The 21,671-nt window shown below is 42.2% G+C and overlaps 1 protein-coding gene across 1 annotated transcript in view; it reads right to left on the reverse strand.

Moving 5' to 3' along the window:
* arhgap35a (Rho GTPase activating protein 35a) overlaps positions 1 to 21,671 on the reverse strand; it is a 55,372-nt gene that overhangs the window by 21,419 nt on the left and 12,282 nt on the right. The gene's annotated exons all lie outside the window — the stretch shown is intronic.

Raw genomic sequence — 21,671 nt, forward strand, 5'->3', positions numbered from 1 at the left:
TTCCTGAAAAGATTGAGGTCAGTGGCAAAGCTGCTGGAACGCTGCAAATTACTTAACCCAGCTGTAGCTCAGTAAAAGGCAATTTTTCCCACATTTAACTCATTTAATTTGTATACTGCCAGGACTGCACTGCTAACCGTGGTGCCTTCCACATTTCATTCCGGTGTTTGTTGAGATTCTATGTGTTTTGGCATATTACCCAAAATCTAACAGTATGTTAGTCGTATTATTGCCAGCAGCAGTAGGATAAAGTTATGTGGAGTTTTTGGTATCGCAGGAAACAGACACACACAAATACATGCACATGCATTAACACACACTTGTGAAAACTGGCTCACTAAGCTCCCTGCACCCAAAATGAAAGACACACACAGGAAGATGAAAGCAGATAAGTGTTCCAGAGCTAAAGTTACTAATTGGCCAACTAGGGAAAGCCATCTGCATTTTAAAGGGCCGCACTGCCTGTTTGCTGACTCGTCTCCATCAAAAACATGTTTTCCTACCTTTCCCAAAATACAGCAGTCTGCACACCAATCAGTTGGCTGATGCAGTATCACTAATGTCTAAACATATTTACCGACAGTAGACAAAGGAAAATTTGGAGCCAATTTCTGCATCAACAGACAATATCCGGAACAGATCTTACATCACCCGCATTGTCAACTAATAAAGCATATTGTTGTTTTTCCAAAGGTATGCCAAGGAACCTACCCATTAGTCATGTAATGTACTGCTGCTCAGTATCAATATTATTTGTATCATTAGTCATTGAGACATAAGGTGGGGTGGGTGGTGGAGGAGTGTTACGAATATGAAAATGTTACAGAAATTAATTGTAATCTTCATGTTTTGACAGAACGTTGGACAAATATGATTAAAAAAATGTAATGAAAAATAGCACATATACTAGCTTAATCTAAGTATAATTTATTCCATCAGTAGATCTGGTCTAAAAATAACGCGCGAGGACGAGGGATGGGGAATGCTCTTTAAGGAATGGCCCTCTTTGACAGCACAATTTGTAAAGGAATAAAACTCTTTCAAGACAGCCAGCAAACAGACTTGCAGTACAAGACCACCCCCTCCATGTCATAACTGAGGCGTTAATGTAGTAAAACAGACATTAAAACCACTATTAATCATGAATAGCTCTTTTGACAGAGAGCACAAAAGCAGACAAAGCCTTTGCTGCTGCTGAATCGAGTTTGTCAGACAACAGAGAACTGTGGATGCGCAAAGATGAACTTCAAAGCCCAATGCTGCTACACCAGAGGGCGAGACAATGAAAAGGAAATGTAGGAGGAGTAAGAAATTCACTACAGTGGAACACACTATAGATAAAAAGCAACCTCACATCTGCGGTGTACGAACTACTGCATATACTGTACATTTCTGAGTTTTACTTGAAAGCCGAGACACTAATTGAAGTTCAAAGCTGACAGTTATGGCCTATCAGACTATGAATTAACATTGAAGAGGCAAGACATCCCAGATGCTGCACCAGGTTTATAACCAAGTGCCATCCGAAAAAAGGAATCAATATCAAGACGAAAGTATTCTGTTTTGATATTTGCAAAGGAAAAATGCATAAAAAATTGATCAAGGCCCCCATAGATGGACTCAGTCTCTGAATTAATAGGGCATAGTGTTGTGTGTTGTGCTCAGTCAGACTTGCTGGTCTATTTTTTCGAATAGGTATATGACCAGGGAATTGTGGCTCATTCAAAATCTACTCTTTCCAGACTAAAGTAGGTTTACTGGTATACTGGCGTGCGTGTGTAAGATTTACATTGTGTGTAACCCACAAGTATCTGATCACGGAACAAATGAAGTTGTAAACAGTGCAGTATACAGCCTTGACTAAACGAGAAGACCTGCAGGTGAGGTATTTATAAAGCTTGAAGTTAGCCGGTTAAAAGCACACCTGTATTCTGACCTTTCACAATACAGAGCACTGAACCTAAACTATAACCAGCCATACAAAACATGGCCTGCTGCCCCTGGATATGGTCCACAGCAAAAGAGACCATGTACCCAGCTTGTTAACCATCATCTTGATGCACTGTATCTGCATCATACCTGTGCTACACACATGACCGAGTTCACAGACATTTAAATGCTATGGGAAATAGTCATAAAATATAAGTCTGACATTGAGAAGAATTTATTATCAGTTCCTCATTCATTTCTATAATTTTGTGTTATCATTAATTGTGTTAGAAACTGTATAACTATATATATATATATATATAGTTAATATTTTTTTAAGTCAACCAAATGGGCTCAGCTTTTTCGCAAAGGTTGCTTTGATCTGCATCTCTGCACAGACTGAACTGTTGTGACATGCTCAAAGTCACTGCCTACTCAGCTGACACAGGGTGTTACATACAGAGTAGTATGGAGGCCCTAGTGCAAACCCGCATTAACACAAACGGCCTATGAGTTTACACATAAACGTGCACACATGAATGTACACACACTACTTTTGTATCCCATGTGACACACTGGTGATGAGCATGTCCTGTGTGAAATAGGTCATGTTTGTGACCATTTGTGAGACACGTCCACATGTCTAGATTAAATAAAGTCAAGCACTCCTACAGTCTCCATGGACTTAGAGGCTAGCCAGGCTCAACATTCTCACAGATGCATTGCTAACATCTGCTTTACTGACCCCACCTATCATTTTCTAGGAATGTTCCTATGTATGTGCCGTGCATGTCAATCAAGTTCATACATATTTTGTGACAGTTAACATACTCATTGCAGTAGAGTGCAGGTTAGGTGTGTGAGTGCGCGTGCGCAAGCGCGCACGTGAGAGAGCGAGAGAAAAAAAGCTGTTTTTTGCAATTTCCACAAAAAGGAATGGCCAACAAAAGAGAACTAATACAGTTCTGAATGTTCCCCTGGTCTGTCTGAGGGACATGTCAGTGTGAGCAGCAAACATACAGCTCAGAAATCAGTTTCAAGTGATGTGAGGATGCAGTGGTTTAAACCGTAACGGCAGCAAATAATGGAAGAAAATCAAAAGTCTCATGAGACTGACTGCGGTGCCCAAACCAAACTGACAGAAGCAGAGAATACATGTGACATTACAACTGCACAACTCAGCTTGTTTTAACAGCCTGTCTACTGGCAGTCAAAATGCAGAATTGCATACACAATAGATCTCGTCATTTGGGGAATACATTTCCTCTTTCCGCAGACCTATAAAAACACCACTGCCTGAGCTAAACTAGCCTTAGTAAAGCAGTCCAGTTGTAGAGCACTCAGACAGCCAGTCTCCTAGTTCACCCCGAGGCCTGGTTTCTGGTGCGCATGTCCAGCAACATACCACTGTCTCGAGGCCCAGGGCTGTTTAGGGCCTAGGCAGATAGGTTAGAGCCTATGATGCATCTGCTTCTCTGACCCTGAAACATTTAAACAAGTCGAATAGGAGATAGTTTGAGGAGGTAGAAGGGATGCAGGAAGTAGTGGAAATAGTGGAAGGAGTAAGGGGGAGGACACTGAGGGCGGGACGTTAGTGCGCATGGAGAGGATGGGGGTGTGGAGAAGAGTGGGTATGAGGGGAAGGAGAGAGGGGTCATTGGCCTGGGTCATGTGAGCCGCACATTGGAATCCCCTCAGGGAAGAGGGGGGAGGGCGTGGTGAGGCCTGCATGAGTTAAGGGTCATGGTCTGCCCCTTCACATCTCACTCTCCCCCTGCTTATTCACAAACAGAACTACAGGGAGGACATACCTAAATACCACATCTCCATTCCAATGTTGCTTTTTATCCTTCCTTTCTCTGACAGGCATTGGTTCAAAACAGTCAAAACAAAGTTAAGACAGCAAATCGTGCCCAAACTGAACCATGAATTTCTAGGTCACTGTCTCTTGGACAAGAGAAGCTAAGGAAGATAGTAGTATCTTTAGGTTATTAGAGTGCAGCCTAAAGCTAATGCTAGGGCGGCAGGGCGTGAAGTTCATCATAACACGTGCTACAAAGAGCAGCAGGGAAGAGGCTGTGCTCACTGCCCATAAGGAGAGACCTTCACGGGGTGGCTGCATTCCTTTCATAACAGAGCGAGAAGGAAGAGTCAGCCAGGGAGTATTTGTCAGTCAGGCCTGTTTGGAGATACGAAAATAAATTCTTATCGCTTTGACGTATTAGCCTACATGTAGAGTGCACATGGACTGAAGGAGATAACCATGAGGGCAAACTGGATCTTAAACTGAGTAAGAAGAAAATCCCAGTCAAGAAAAGTAATTGTGAGGGGACTTATACATATTAGGTGGAAGTGGAACATTGTAAGGATTAACTTTCCTAGATTAATTCTTAATGAAGGACTGATACAAATCAGATATATGTGCGGATGCTTCGAGATATCCAGTGCTCGAGTTATTCTCGGACACAATGGAAAAACTATTTGATATTTATTTCTCCATGCAGCACAGTTCATACTGAAAACTGCTAAACAAGGTTAAACGCAGAAGATTGCTTGCATGGTTTCCCAGCAAGCCCTCTGGTTGTACTGTATTATAGACTAAGGAAGGCTGGGACTTGACGGAAACAAAAGGTTATGAAATAGTCATGAAGCAGTGTGACGGTGATGATGATGACAGAGCGGCAGCGAGGAAAAACTCTCTCCGTAATTCTCTTAGACTCTGGACTGGATAGTCCTCCCTTTGCTTACGGTCCAACCCCCCCACCCCCCTCCCGCTTTCCCTCCTTCTGCATGATGCAAGTATGCAACCAGTCATACTTCCTCTCTCCTCTACCTTATTATTTTTCTGTCTCTCCTTCGCTCAACCACAAACATTATCCTCATAATATAGTTTTCCCATCTCCATCTGTCAAAAATTTTTCCTCTCAACTCTTCCCCGTCCAACACTATCCCACTCTATCTCCCCCTTTATTTTCCTCCGGAGACTTGTTGTCCATTAGTAGCAAACTCGGGTGGTGGGCTGTGACTGGGTTGGGGTGTGGGAGTAAGACTGTGCTTCTTCACTTCACATGGGTACAAACACAGAAGTTGATGTACAGAATGAAATGTGGATGATTAATATGTGAATGGTATAAAGACGACAAGTCCAAAACAACTAAATGCAGATATGGAGCACCTAACCACTGATGCACACAGCCATAAACAATTAATCAGTATGTGTATGTGTGTGTGTGTGTGTGTGTGTGTGTGTGTGTGTGTGTGTGTGTGTGTGTGTGTGTGTGTGTGTATAATCATAAAATTCTGGCTCCACACCACATTGAACATGCTTTACATGAAGAGCTCTGTGGCGCAGCAGATCAATCTAGCATTCACCAAATACAAATATCCTCCTCATTTCCATTAGCGATGAACAGGTATGAAATTTTGTATCACGATCAAAATGACCATAGAAAATAGTTAGCCGTATTGTTCAAATGTGCTGAAACGTTCAAACAGAAGTGATACACACTGAAATCATTTCACCACATTTTATATTGAAAACAAGTCAAATTAGTAGAACTACACACTAACCAATACACAACTGCAATTTAGACTTGTCCTCTTCAAACTGAAAATCACCAGACCACCGTCATTGAACAATAAAAAACATGTTTTTATTGATGTAAAACATGTTGCTGGACAGTATCAACCAAGGAATCATTCAAAAGAGAAGAAAAATACTTGGATGTACAACAAAAGCTCAGCACAGTCTGAACCTTCCTTCCATTCATTCATTTTGCGTCATACAAAATACATATCGGCCCACAAACGCATAGATATTAACGCAGCAGCCAAACATCCATTACATATTCAGGTCCTGATCCAGGAGAGCTGGTCAGTTGTGACTGGGATTACGGGCACCAGGGATTACCTGCAGCTATTTTCATCTTCCCATTTGCAGCATCACAAGTAGTGCTGCCTGTGCATTAGTGTGATCCAATGGCACGATGATATCACCACATGCAGATCCCAAATCCCGCTCCATCACACTCCTGACAAAGTGTGCATTGACACAGAAACATGTGTGAAGAGTTAAACCATTAGCTATTCCATATCTTCTAATAAAATACATTTTACATTCAGTTTAAGTTATTAATTCCATACCTAACTGCTACGTCTTCAGTGTATTGTAATTTTTAGTAACCTAAAGTCAACTCGTCATGTAGCCAAACTATAGGCGTTCAGTTCACTTCCACCTCCAACGTCCGCCTGGCACCACAGAGATAGAGGGCCGGTTACAGAGGAGAGAGGTGGACAGACAGACAGAGGGAGGAAGGAAGGAAGGATGCAGGATAAGAGCAGGAAAAAAGGATGAGAGAAACAAAGACTGTAAACAAACATTCAGTCAACAACTGAGAATGTAGCATATCAGGAATAAGACAGAGAAGATGAAATTAAAGACTGAGGAGTTCAAAGAGCGGAGACAGACGAAAGACCAAGGTTTAAGTCGGATAAAGAATGGATCTTAAGAGAATGGACAGCCTATTCAGAGGGAGGGAGGAGAGCGTGGTAAGGGCAGCGAAAGAGAGTCAGTGTGGTTAAACAGCTTCTGTACCAGAAGATAGCACAGCTAAAAATATTGTGCTGGAAACGTCGACAATGGCAGTTGTGAATGTTGTGAACATACATACATACATACACACACACACACACACACACACACACACACACACACACATACATACATACATATATCGGTTTCTACAAACACACAAACAACTACTTAGTGCATAATAACTTCTTTAATGATACGGCCATTATTTTTCCACAACTTAGCTAACTGCAACACCGATTCTCTGACCTTCACATGCTGCTTTCTTTGATTTCAGTCACTCCACTTTAATCAGTTTTCTCTCTTATGCCAACTGAGCTTGACTCATTGATTAATTCATTGCTCTGTTGAAGGATAGAAAATTGACTGGTTCGTTGTTTAATTAATTTATAAGACAGATGAGCTGAACATCTCTGCTTCTCAATTGTGAGGCTTTAAATAATTGTACATTTAATAACTTTGGGTTTTGGACTATTGGTTCAACAAAACAAGCAATTAGCTGAGGGCATGTTGGGTTTGGGAAAACCTTGGCTTAATTTCTTTTTTTCTTTACAATTGATAGCATAACTGAGATTTGGGGGACCAAACACTAGTAGATGGAAAGATTTGCTCCTGAAATTCCTTGTTCAACAGGCTACACAACATAAACAACAACAAGTGTTGCTTTATATGCATAGACCGAAAGACAGACGAGCCTGTGTTTTCCTTTTGCACAAAAGCTCATCTGTGGGCCTCTGCTCGCCCTCCCAGTAATTCCCTCTGCCAGGCATGAACTGCCTTACTCATTTCTTTCAATGCCCCCTGGCCCTTGTCTAATTCTGCCCATATTTCCCGTCTTCTTCCGTCTCACGTCTCTGCTGTGCTTCGTCTCTCAGCAGTAGTACCCAACCTCGTGGCCTGGCAGACTGTCTGCTGCTGGAGATATTAGCATACATCTGATCCCTGCTCCCCTGCTAGAATGCCTGTCAGCATCACCACAACTGTGTACTGTACACACTTTCAGACATCCAATACAGCTGTCCTGTCCTCCCAGCCGAACTCGATGCAACAGCACAAACAAACGGCTACAACACAGACAGATATAGAACGTACGCAGATATGTCAAATACGCTCAACAGTTGTGTGGTTAAATATGACAGCATTTTGCTGAGGGGGATTCGGCAGGGGGTTTACAAACACAGCCACTAATCTTCCACCTGAGTGAGCCTCCAATTGTAAATGCTAGAGGAATTGGTTTGTTAGCAATGGTGCTTCTTTCCAGAGCTGGGAACTACCTTTATTTTTGCAATACCAAGGACTGGATATAGTTTTCATGTTCATGTCCGTGCTGCATTTTCTAACGAAACAAATCTTCTATATTTATCTTAATATATGTGTTCATGTCTTGGTCGATCTGTGTAAATTGAAAAATAATTCCAGCACATCCTCTCCATTTACAAATAAAATTAGACTGTGCATAATAGATTTCTTCTATATATAAAAAAAGCCCGTAAACTATAAAAGGAGTCGTGCTCTCATACTGTTGAAGGGATATTACAGCAGAAAAGTTGCCGAACAGAAACTTAACTACTGTAAATAAAACTGAACTCTGACCTCTGGGTGGAAAGGCTTCACATAGTCAGAGTGTCTTCATAAAACATAATTCCATATGTTTCAATAACTCCACTAAGTGACTCGCACATACTCAAAACCTCAATTCCACTCCGAGGCAGACAAACCAGATACAATACTAAGATTTGTGAACGACAGATCAACTGCGGGCATTACCTTCAATGTAATGGTAATTATCAACCCGTTGTTAGTAGAGTGCTCATTATTTGCTTGAGTGGGTCAGTAGATGTGTGATCTGTGATCTGTGCGAGAGAGTTTTGTGGCGGCCAGACTAAACCCACGGCACAGTCTTGATTGCAACAATTACTTGATTGCAGCCGCGCAGCTTCCATTGTTTTGTCTTATGATGACAAAGTTTACCATCATGCAGCTTATGGGCTGCGTTCGCCCCCTCTTGCTCAATTAGTCAACTAATCGCTTGTTTTGGTCTTCGTCGACTGAAGATTCTCTTATTCGATTGGTTAAATTTTCTTTATATTTCTTGTGAGAACATCCCTGGTAAACACAATATTTAAAGTGTGGCGTTTTTGCGATTCTTTCTGTCGAGTGACCTAATCGATTAAGTTGGCAAAATGGTACGGCCGTTGGTTCGCTCTGCTCTCATATGGCGATAGCAGCTGTCAACGCCGTCCAGAATGACATTGCCGCCGCAGAACGTAGCGCCCGCCCTCTGCTTATGTAAACGCCGTTAGCTCAGTCAGCTTCCAGAGCGCCGTTGACATGTCGAGAGGCAAGCAAAATGCTCCCAATCTCGGATCTTGCACCATTAACATTGTTATATATCAAATAGAGAGGCATTAATCACATGCACCATCTGCTGAAACTCATCAGCCAAGATACATTACACAAAATACACAGCATTCAGAAAGACTTCTACATTTTAATATTCATAACGCTGAAGGATAATGTTGCTTAAGTCTTTCCATCTGGGCTTTTAACCCCCAGGCTTTGAATATAAATCAGGCGTTATGATCCTAACAGGGAGACCTACCAGTCAAGAGATCACACAAACTGTTACTATTCTGGGTGCCAGATGGTCATCTCGTGCCGGGAAAGACGTTCAGGCGCTGCCGAATCTTGAGACCAATTAAAATCAGGAAGTGACAGAAAAAAGAAAGACAAAATTGGGCCAAGTGGGAAATGCAAAATTTATTAAAAAAACATTTCTACCGAATTCTGAAGAGTGGAAGCTCAGAAACGGCGTCGGCTGTGAAAATGCCATATTCTAGCAGCTACTGTACATCAGTGCCTAGTCTGTTCTCCTGTGTGGAGGAGGAGCTAATAGGCTGGTCTAAGCATCATCATCATCACACCCCGTCAGTCTCACAAGAAAACAAACTAGTCAATAGGTGCCACATCTACTTGCATCTCAAGTCAATCCCCTCAATCACTCCTTGCCCTGTGGAAGGCTAATAAAGCATTCAACAGTAATAAAAGGTATGCCTAGACATAGCACTGCCAGCTGTTTCTGACAGGCTCCCCGGTAGTTAAAGCCACAACCCAGATTCAAACAAAAGCGGTAAACAAGTCACACCAACACTGGCTTTGTTTGTGTAATTACTCTTTCATTGAATTGGACAGTTTTTCCGCCCACAAACTGATCGACCCGCCTAGCGATGTTGGCGAGGAACGGCTCGTTATAATAAAGTGGATTTGAAAACTACAAATGTTTATATATTTGTTTGTAGCAAATTGGGATTTTCATGTCGAGTGGCAAAAAGGGAAGTAAATTATTTTCAAACAGGAAACGTAATCTTGGGTGCCTCAACTTATGAAAGAGAGAAATAAATAAGCCAAAGAACTAAAGTTTGTTGATGCAAATGTGTTGCGAGGTGGAGCGTCTGATATCACAAATGAGCTCCTGAAAAGTATTATGAGAGAACAAGAAGCGTTTTGAGGTAAGAAGGGGAGAAAGAGAGAGTTGGCATCTGGGGGAGGAGGTTAACACAAGCAGCTTCTGGTAAGTGCTTAGCACTTGCGGTTGGCTAATGGCACACAGACAGGGTTACTTTACGATCGCTCATCTGCACTTCTCGCTGCTAACGCCCTGACAAGCCTCAACATGAAAGGATAAGCTGCTGTAAAGAAGGATAGACAACCACTTTCTCTCCCTCTTTACCCTCCACCTTTCCCACGGTTGTCTGCGCTGCCATTACATTTTCATGCCCCTGTTATTCTTCTCTTTGAATTGTTCTCTCATTACTTTTTGCCCCGACACCGTGTCATCCATCAATACTCCTGGCCATCTTCAGGCCCCGTTGCATCACGCCACATGCCCGAGAAACTGCATAACCTTACAGAGAAGAAAGGTACATCGCACACTAAGAAAGGGTGACACAGGAAAAAAGGAATGAAGAGCCCCAGAATAAAGTGGAGGACCGCTGCCAAATATGGGTGAGTCACTGCAGAGAGACAATTGAAAACACCTGAACCTGCCACAGTGTAAATTAAAGATAATGACTTTTTACTGGTTGCCCACAGTAACCAACTGTTGGCACAAAGGTAGATGGCTGCAAATGCTTTTCCCCCCAATGTTCCTCCCCTCCCCTGCTTCCTATGAAGCCAACATTTTTTCCTCTCTGTCTGAATGCAAGCTCCACCCAATTGCAAGTCATACAGGGGGTACAGAAAGCAAACACATAGGCCATTAAATACTAATGTTAGCTATGATGCTAACTGGTGCTTCGAGCTAGACAGGTCTGGAAAGAGCGAATCAGCCGTGACAACTCACTTTTTTTCCCCCATAGTCCCAAAGTATACTACCCGATCCCAACAACAGTACGATTTTTATTTATAATTGTAAATACTTTTCATCCTTAGATTCAAATTCTGATCTTCTTCTTTTTTGGGAATATTACATTTGTATAATAATAATAATAATAATAATAATAATAATAATAATTATTATTATTATTATTATTATTATTATTATTATTAGGGTATAAGTTAAGATGTAATAAAACCAGAAATTCATTATTTAAAAAAGGACAATCTAAAATAAACTCACTGATCTCCCATCAGACTTTCGATAACAAAAACAAGCTGCTGCAGCTGATTAGCTCATCCCCGGCCAAGAAAGCGCAAAGCGCGTGCTAGCATTATTATAGCTAGGCTAACTTTAGCATTCGGCAGCAAGTAGCCAATCTGATTCAGGAGCGCAGATGATTCAATAAGATAGAAGGGTAGACATACATACATTATATATCCCACAGTCTAGTGTGGCTAGTAAGCTCCTCCAGAGTTTGCACATGTAAATGCATCACATTTTAACACTCCTAAAGCAGCGAGTATGTGCACGCATGTGGGAGTGTCCCCTCCCCTGAGCTCCTTATGAAGACTGAATGGAGCAAGCTTGTCCAGAGGTTGCAGAGCTTGTGCTTGGTCATCCATTTTAAATTAATCTCCAGACAGACACCGGAGCACCATTACAGCTCATAACTTTGCTCCGCGGCACAGTTCTGCCTGCAGCTGTTGCAGTGTTCGGGCCCGAGGCCGAGCACATAGTGGTGTCCACTGCTCTGTCGGTCGCGTCTACATCACAGTGAGAGAAATGCCACCTTGCAGGGTAAGAGCCAAACTTTTACCACAGCGAGAAAAACACTTCATAGGGCGGAGGCCATTTTATAACTGGGTACCTGTGCATGTACAACCACACAAATGCTTCTTTAAATCTCTGTCTTCTTGTACATACATGGCGATTCTGCGATTCTGGAGTACTGTGTTTACACATGCACTATAAAAATGGTGCTTGTACTCGTGTTATGGAAAAAGGAATGGGTAAGACAATTGATGTTCAATAAAGCCCGGTGCTTATCACACCATCAATGGATTTATGTTAGCGCAGTGGGTTTTAAAGCAGTAAGTAGTGACATGGCAATAAAGGGTTGCATCGCAGCGCTGAGTGGAAGATATAAATATTTAGGAAAGGAAAAAAATCAGATAAAACTTGTCCTTTCACCACTTTAATAAAGAACATGTTGTTTTCTGAAAGTATTTTGTGGTTGTTCCGCATTTTTCATAGTTTTGTGTTCTGGTTAGCCAAAGAACCGTTTTAACGTCAGACTGGGTGCAAAGCCTGCATAGAACTAGCAGGCCCCAAAAAATTACTTATGGATTTTACATTCCTGATAAGCAGGATAGAATAAGCTGCCACAGATAACGAATAGATAACTATGATTCTGAAGAATATTTTTGTGCCAGAGTAATTCTACATAGGCCTGATAGTTATATGTACCGGTACATGCTTTATGAAGAGTCTGCTACTTCTTCCTGGGCCAGAGAGGGGTCTGTCACCCCACACAAACATTTGCCTGAGTTGATAGTGGCAGCAGGACATAAACAGTCTGAATTTGAACTGTGGATCTGTTACGAGGCTGTGGCCTGAGAAGCTGCAAACTAATAGAGAAGTCTAAAGCTTACAATGTGAAAAGTATAATGGTAGACCACGAACACAGATACTGCCACATAGAGAAAACAATAAATCAATCTTGACCCGTTGACCTCCTCCTTTTTCTGAAAGTTACACAAGTACTATATAGTATATATTCTTCCCCAAACTAGTTTCTATGCCGTGCTGGCTAGGTTCTCTCTCAAGGCCTGGAGGAAGAAAATGTGTCAGGAGAAGGCAGAGAGTAAAAATAAGACCATTCTCTCTCTGCAGAAACAGGAAACGAACCACGGTGGATGTTAAAGCAATTCTCCTGGCCCTGATCCATGAGTTAACCCCGCATGCCTCGAACACGCATACTATTACATTCATTCCTCACCTTAGCCAGGCTGCCAAATCTCATTTACTCTATTCCCTACCTTCACTGGCCAGTCAACGCAAAACAAGGATTCTGTTGTGCACCTCTTCATGCCGCTTGTTGCTCTACTCGCCCGTGTATTTTCTGAAATACGTGGATGTGGAAGTAAACTTGTCTATGGGCTATTTTAAATTGTTTATGACACACTGTAGTGTGTCATAAACTACATTGTGTAGTGCAATGTAGTTGAAGGCAGACTTTATAAAATATAACTTTCTGTATGAACAGACATGATGTCCCATAATTCTAACCGAGCACTGGAGGAAATCCACGAATTAGACCAACTGAACCTTTTCAAATGACGATGATGTTCAAGGTCAAGCTCAACATAGCTTTATGAGTTTTGCGCGCAAACAGTTTTAAAAAACCCAGCTGTGAATGATTTGGAGGTGTATGAATGATAAAAAAAAGATGCAGAGTGAGTATTGGTTCAAGAGCATAATAATCATAAAATATTATGACAGTTATGTTAGAGTCTCAATCATTCCTTCATTGGTTACACACCAGTAACAGATGCTTCGTCAGAGAGAAAAAAAACAGATATCTGCTGAAGAACCACATTATATGTTGCTATGAACTAATACAGTGATTATATATCGCTCACAAATGCTAAATAGGGCTGTTAAAGTAAAGTGTTGCTTATTTATGGTCAAACCGCCTGTTTCAGGGGCTTTGATGATGAACCTATGAGACTACTGGGACTTGCAGAAACCAAAGATTATGTTTCTGTCTCTGAAAATTCCCATTCACAGCACAGGGCCAATGTTACTGCAGCATCTGCACTTGAGAATGTTTCAAATGCAACGCCAGTCTCTTTAAGTGCTGACGTCCTCTCAGATAATGTCAACCTCACAAAGACATAAAAATGCACACACCCAGCTCGGCGTACCATCTTTAAGCCGCTCTAATCCTTGATCTCAGACAAAGGAGGGGGCTCTCACACCAGACCTGTCCCCATGAAGATGCATGCCTGTCTATTGTTGAGCGCAGCTAAGGGCATTACTGTGATTGTCGTGCGAAGGTAAAGAGGGATTATTTTGCCAGCGTCCACTCAAAACACATCAGGGGACTTAAGGTTCTCTCTTTTTTTTCATCTCCCTCTCTCTTATAAACTCTCTAACTCACTTTGCTTCCTATCCTTTCTTGCTTGTCTTTTTTTTATAAATTATTATCAAGAGATAAAGTGTGAGCTTCTTGTGCAAAGCCTTGAAAGGCACACTGTGACCATACGACCTTGAGTGGGCTCATTCATAAAGCCATGCGTATCAGGGGGGCACAACCAAACAGGATAAAATCTACTGGGAGAGGGGCCGGGGGGTATAAACGAATTAAGCCAAATAAACCCTTGTTCCTATTGCACTCTGAAGACCTGTTGTCATGGCGGTAAAAAGGTAAGCGAGGTAGAGAGCACTTTAAAATACCCTTGGAAGTAAAAGAAAGAGAAATTGGCAAGTTGAGTCACACACTGAAAGCTGCTACTACGGCTATTCACAACTTTATTGAGCCAGAAACCTTTCCATTTAGAAACAAATTGATTTAAAAACAATGTACCTACATATTAGCTCCCAGCATCCAATCATCTTAAAATCCTTCAGTGGCAGTAGCAACAGACTGCTCCTGGCGCCCATTCTACAGTTCACTCTGATGTTTAGGTTTTCAAGTGAGGCTCTCGCCTCAGTAGAAACAACCTGTGATTGAAGCTAAATCAAACTCTTGGCACAATCAAGGAGTATGGTAATGAGTGAGCCGGATTAAACAATTTAAAGATAAATGACACACGAGGAACTGGGAAGCCAATTTAAACAATCTGACACGGTCCAGACTGCTAAATATTGCCCTGTTTAAATAAATCTATGATTATTTCTCCACTGCCTATTAAACTGTATCCCTTCATCTCTCCATTAACTGGCCTGTCAGGCTGTCTGTTTGCTGGGCGGCTCAACACAATGACATGTTTACCTCCAGTCAGATTCCCATTTAGATCCCTAAAGAATCACATGGAGGTGAGAGCGTGTGTTTGTCTGTGTGCAACAATAACATCAAGCCTGGCCATTATTTTCACCCGTGTTGCTAAATTAGCTGGTTTAGTGTGACTTTTTTCTCCCTCCATGTAACATGTTAACAAGTAATACGTTAGGTCGGAGAGGGGCAATGATGCAGACTACCATGTAAAACATGCTAATTATGTATTGAGCTTTCCTCCGCCTGCTACAAGGACACTAGTATATTCAAATCCAAGGACATCAACAGCAGGCGGAAGAACCAGAAGCACAGTGAGCAGCACACACCATCTTGGAAGCTGGTGTTGTAGGTATGCAGTGGTGCAGGGCAATGGCTGCAAGTCCGCTCTGTTGCCACTTTAGTATATTTGCTTTGCAACATCAACAAAATGAAGCTTTAGAAGAGAAAAAAATCTAATATAAAAGATACACAATTAAGGAACACCTGATTTCAAGAGGCAGTTTGTACTGAAAGCGGAGGCACAGAATTGATATACATCATGCGCCAGAGAAGCGCAGAAAGGTCTCTGGAGAAAGGTTAACTCCGCCACAATTAGTTTTAAATAACTCATACATTTTCTACACTGCTCACTTAAAGTGTGTTGTAGGAAAATGTTTTAGAGATTCATGCTGTCACGGCCATATACATACATATAAGTGAATGTTTTATCCACACGAGTTAATATCAAATCCAATGAGTAGTCCTAGCAACAGCTACAACAACACATAAGCACACACAGTTTCCTAATGTTCCTCTCTGCACAGTACATATTCTTTTTAACCACAACAAGTGACATCAAGTAAATGATTTGCAGAAAATGGTTGGCAAACTCTAAGCATACCTCCATAGGGCATGAATCCACTTCGATAAAGAGTTTAAACTCTAAACAGCATCATTTAAAAACACAGCCGGCATTACCACTAGAGTAATGCTTCCCAGACCATAAAACACAATCATTAACGCATCGTCATGCTATACTCTCATTGGCTCGAAACAGAGCACATTGTCAGGACACAGTTCATTTTAGAGTTGTCCACATATGGGTAAGCTTTCCCGATGTTGTTTTTCCAGAAAACTGTATCTATAGTGCAATCCCAGATTTGACTGTTCAAACTGTGGTGAGTAATTCAAAGAGTGCATGGTCAGTCAAAAATGAACAACCAATTAATTATTTGTCTGTCCAACAATTCATTCCACAATAAATCACAGACATATTTGCATTAGAGTGCAGAACATTCCTGCAGCTTCTTGTTGAGAGTGAACCATAAGTCAAACTGACTTGAAAGCTCGAGTGAATGTGTAAAATTGGGTAAAATACTGTATATGCTTAGGAGTTATCAAACAGTCACACCTGCCACCATACAAATGTGGCCAAAATAGGGCCACATTACTCCTCAGGCTCTACATTCATTTTCTTTGCATCCCAGAACTAGCAGCTTCCACGCCCGCTGAACATAAATCACAAACCCCATTCATCTTCATAAAGCAAAGAGGAAGGCTTACATTCTCTACAACTCTCCACATACAAATGTGTGTCATGCAGTGTGTAGTGTGCATACTCTCCTTGACTTCTAAAAGAGATCCCAGCGGGACCAAATATCTATATACACAACAGCAGGAAAAAAGACCTCCACACACAGGTATGGGTTTTCTGGTATTACACACTATCTGTAAACCATACAGCCGAGTCTACGTGAAGGCAAATATATGTGCATACGTCACTGTATCATGAAAGTATCTTGAGGCAAATTATTCAGCTTCTGCTTTGACAGCATTTTCTCAGAGCCCAGTGCTCACACACCGACATAGCTACACGCTGGCACAGGACTCACCCTCTCTTAATAGCAGCAAGCCAAAGACACACGCACCAACTTATCCTTGCAAATTAAGCCAGTTCATCTGATGGATGGGATGTGTGTCTGGTGTGACGGCCACAAGCGTGTATGTCACGTTGCAGACAAAGATGAGGACACGCAGCTTATAAACATCACTCAAGGTTCTACGCGTTAACACCTTGGTCACACACACAAACATAAGAATTGTTTAATTCAAGCTGCATTAGCACAAAACCCACTCAGACTCACTCTGCGTGCAGATTTGTCACACAGACACACACGCACCCCCAAACACACACACACACACACACAGCTTTTGGTATAATAGGAGAACATGCAGCATAAAGGCAGCTGGACCTGACTGGTGACAACACTCCCATTCATCACCATGCCCTTGGAGACTCTACATCCCTCCACAGTGACAGCAGTCAGCAGAGAGCTTGCTCGCACGCACGCACACACAAGTTGTGTTACAAAAAGCACAGCATACAACGGTCCATGTCAGCATACACACTACCGCCACCACCACCAATTACTTGTGTTGTGTGCGAGTGTGTACGCGCTTGTGTCCACATATATTATTCATCTGCATGGGAGCACATGAACCAAGTGTCACTGGTAGGAGAGATAAGGGGCTTCTTTATTTCAGTCTTGTATGCGAATGCATGTGTGCTTGGGTTTGTTCTTCCAAACGTCTTTTAGAACAGACCATTTGTTAAAAGGGAGGAGTGGAAACATATAGAGAGACACAAGCAAGAGGGTTTCAAGGACAAGGAAAAATAAGAGGAGCCAGAAAATGAGGAATCACTTATAGGAACAGGAATAGAAAATGAAAGGCAATGAGGGAGGAAGTGAGGCTCGGAGATGGCAAAGAAGGAGCTCAAGTGGGCTTATCATTGTCATATTTTCATTTTAGTGCACAACCTTGAATTTATCGAGAGAGATTTGCAGAATTCAGACACATCCGGTACAAGAAAACACAGCAAATGTGCCTTCCCATTATACCCCACAGTACTCAGCATTCATCCACCCCGTCAGCGCCAACAAGCCAAAGCTGTCAACACTCACAGTGGGCTTCACTTCATTCTATCTACAACGCAGTCTGCTTCCAGAAAACGTGCCATGCTGCTGGCACAGGCATACAGAATCACACACTCATGAAAACCTCTCTAAAAGAAAGGCCTGAACAGCACAAAAACATATAGTATTGTTTTTATACTAAAATTAAAAAAGAACCCAAATGTCCAGGCTCTCTCATCATCCTCTATCTGCCTCCACCCGGGAAATAAATGGAGTCTGGTCATCAGGCAGGCAGCGGATAGGATGAGCGAGGTGAGGATTTGTCTTTAAAGCAGGACTGGGTGCTGAAGAGTAGTCTGGGCGCATGGATAAAGCATTTGTATGACTTGGACTGAAGCCCGACACTTTTAAGCAACCTAAAGAGACAATATAGTCTGGCCAAATGTTTTTTTTTGATTTTATATTAATATCACAAAATAAAACAGTGGGATGTTCATGTCGCATAACAAGCAGGTGAACGTTTAAGTCAGCCACTTCACCAACTGCCACCAGCAAATTTCCTCACTTGCGCAAATTAGCAAATCAACAAAAAAGACCGTACTATATACACTTTATATTATTAAAAAAAGGTTTTATGTATTTTTGTACAGAGGAGCAAGTATTCCTTAAAAAATTGAGAGTAAAAACGTCCTGTCAGTTTAGATACTGTTGGTAGAGGTTATTTGGACAGTGGTCGCTATTGAATGTAAATGACGGACAGCTTTCAAAGTGAACGGTCAAGATTTGCATCTTTAACTTTTTAGGAACATTACACCACTAATATAAATAATTATAACGATTTTTAACCATTCAAAAAGTTTGCTGATTCTCTATGAAGCTAACGTGAGCTCAAGCAGCTAGCATTAAGTGTAGTCTAATAGGACGTAGACCACAAATATGGTTCTAATCTTTCATTAATAGGAAATAATCCCAATAAAAAAATGTGAACAAATTTTGCAATACATTTTAACCCTTTAACATAATCACGGCTGTTTGTTGAACTCCTTCTTCCGCAGCCACACCCAATACCGGATGGACGTGCATTGTGAATTTCAGAGAATACAATTTGACTATTTAACTAAAAGAACGATGCTCCTGGTCCCAGAGGTTTACAGAAAGGCTGAAACCAGTGAGCAATTCTGATGCTGCATGTATGTGCAGACAGCGAAACTACTAAACAGAGGCTCTTCCATATTTCACAAGAGAAGCTATTAATGCATGTATTGAGGTTGTGCGGTGCAGGGATTCAGGGATTTGTCGCGTCTGAGTATTACCATTTTCAAGCACAAATCTGGGCTGCTATCTTATGGGCTAAAACTAAAATGTTATACTAGTGGTATGCATAATAATGTGTCCACACACATACACACAGACACACACGAGCAGAAAGACACATAATGTGCACAAATGCCCACAATAGAAAGTCAGTCAATGAATGGGAGGGGGCAGGCAGACTAGCAGGTGCTGTGCTGGAGGACGATATGGCTTCTGTCCACCTCAGCATTTCTAAACACTCAGTTATCTTCCTTCTCAAAAGGAGGAAAGGTTGCTTCTTTTTTCCTATGCACCACCATCCTCTCCACATCTCTGCTTTTTGCTTCTGCTCCAGCCTTTTCTCCAGTCTCATTTATCTATTCCCCACCTCTCCTTTTATATCCTTCCCCACTAGCTTTTTATATTTTTTCAGCTTCCTCCTGCTTTTCCTTTTCCACCCTTCTCCTCTCCATCCCCTCCTTCCTCTCCTGCTCCTCGTCGTCTCCTGCGCTCTCAGTGGAACAGCCCATTCAGCAACAAAACAAAGCTGCCCACAGCATCACACACTCGCTAATCAAGCAAGACCAGAATGCAGCAGCCCTCCCATCCACTCAACACCACCATGATACATGGCAGTACTGGAGAGCTTTGTCACGTAAGGAAAGGAGGCAGCAGGGAGACAGAAAAGGTAGAGATGGAAAAGGGTTCAGGAGAATAGTTTTTGCAGCTGATAGGCGCTAAAAGGTAATTTAAAATTCCCACGGTTCAGTATGCATTTACATTTGCCCTTTCGAAAATAGTCAAGAGAATAAGTTCGACAGTACAAAAAGCAGCAACCGCTTCAGGTAAAGACGAGGTAGGAAGAAGGGCTAAGGGAGAGCATAAATGGAGAAGCATAAAGATAATGGGGTGAAGAAAATTCTCTGACAGGCAATGCCCAGCAAAGCAGCTCACTCATGATGATGATGATGATGAGACCCAACAATGGTCAGCTGCAATCTCCTCCTGCACAGAGGATGAGCGTTTACAAGCTAGTGGGCCAACCGGCTCCTTCGCAAAGTAAAATCTCAAAACATAACAAAGAAGCCAGACCTGCAAGATGCAGCGATAGGAGAGATATGTAAACGTGCTACAACAGGGAGGCCACACAGAGAACTGCTGTGTGAATTTAGCGCATTGTAAACCGGATAAAAGTTGGAATAACTCATCCACAAATATTCATACACATGGCCAGGGCACCGATTTGCTCCCATGGAGGGATTAGGCCGCGGAAGCGTGTTTTCTGACACGAGAAACAAATTCTCTTCTTCCTGGAAGAGGAAGAAGGAAAGCTTAAGAACAAGATATGGGAAGACTGTGGAAACAGAAAATGTGCTAAAGTACAGCGGATTCTGCCAAGTAAATTGTTGTAACACTTACCACCAGTTCTCAGTCTGGCTTCAACCTTTTGAACTGCAGCCATTAGTGCCTTGCCTCAGAAAGGCCTTGTTATTTTGTTTGCTTGGTCTTGAGGAACTCCATCATTGAGCTGTAGCTTTACTTCTCTTCTCGCTCACACTGAATACCAATCCTTGACAAGACGAGAGGCGTTTCCTTAACGGCCTTAAGCATTTAGTATTTGTTTACCAGTGGTAATGTATACATTTATCTCTGTGATATACAGTAATTTATCATCCTTAAAAAGATCTTGCCTTTCGCAAAGTATAAATCTGAATTCATGATTTTCTAAACGCTTTCTTCTGCTCAAACCATGTGTCCCTAAACGCTCATTAGCAAGTTTATATGCTCATCCATCGAATCTCTGTCCGTATAATGATGTTTGTTTCTGAGGGTTTCACTTGTTCTGATGATACAGTACATGTGTGAAGCTGGTAATGGAGGCAGGACAGAACGTCTGGGTGTGATGCAAGACATTTATGGTGTTAAAAGGAAAGAGTGGGATCACAAGGAGGACGAGAGGGCAGAGTGTGCTGCCAGGAGGAGAGAGCTTGGTGGTTGGCGGCAGAGAGGAGACCGTGGTGATGAGACCAGGAGGCGCAAGTGATGGTGTGGAGTCGTGGAGAGTGTGATGGTAGGATGGGATTTGAGTCTTTTAACTTCATTAGTTCCGCCTCAGTCTGGGGTCTGTAGATTATGTCTAATTAAGCAGCTTAACATGGCTTAAAAAGCACCACACAGAAAGCACAAGAGCCTTATCTATCAACCTGCTCAAACGATTCTCCGCTTCTCCTTTTCTTCCCGTGGCAGCCTAACATAAATTCCCTTTGCATGGCCTTTATGCTAGAGAGATTAGAGGCTCCGACATCGGCGTGAGCTGGATTGCTAGCAGCCACAGCAATAGCAGCGTGGGCTGTGGAGAGAGGGAGAGAGCATGTGTGGCGGGCAGAGGAGAAGCAGATGCTTCCGACTGCAGGGGGAGAGAGTCGATAGAGAAGGGTGGGGCTCCCCAAACACGAGAGCTCCTGTAATTCTGATTTTGGTCAGGTTTTGGTCCACCAGCCAGATGATAATAGTGTAACAATGCATCACTAACCCAGCACCAGTGTGGTCCAGGTTATTTTAAATTACTGATGTGAATTCCAAAGT

The sequence above is a fragment of the Clinocottus analis genome, unplaced genomic scaffold, assembly GCF_023055335.1.
Source record: "Clinocottus analis isolate CAN_PGR_092001 unplaced genomic scaffold, fCliAna1.0.p SCAF_2, whole genome shotgun sequence".
In the NCBI taxonomy this organism is placed as follows: Eukaryota; Metazoa; Chordata; class Actinopteri; order Perciformes; family Cottidae; genus Clinocottus; species Clinocottus analis.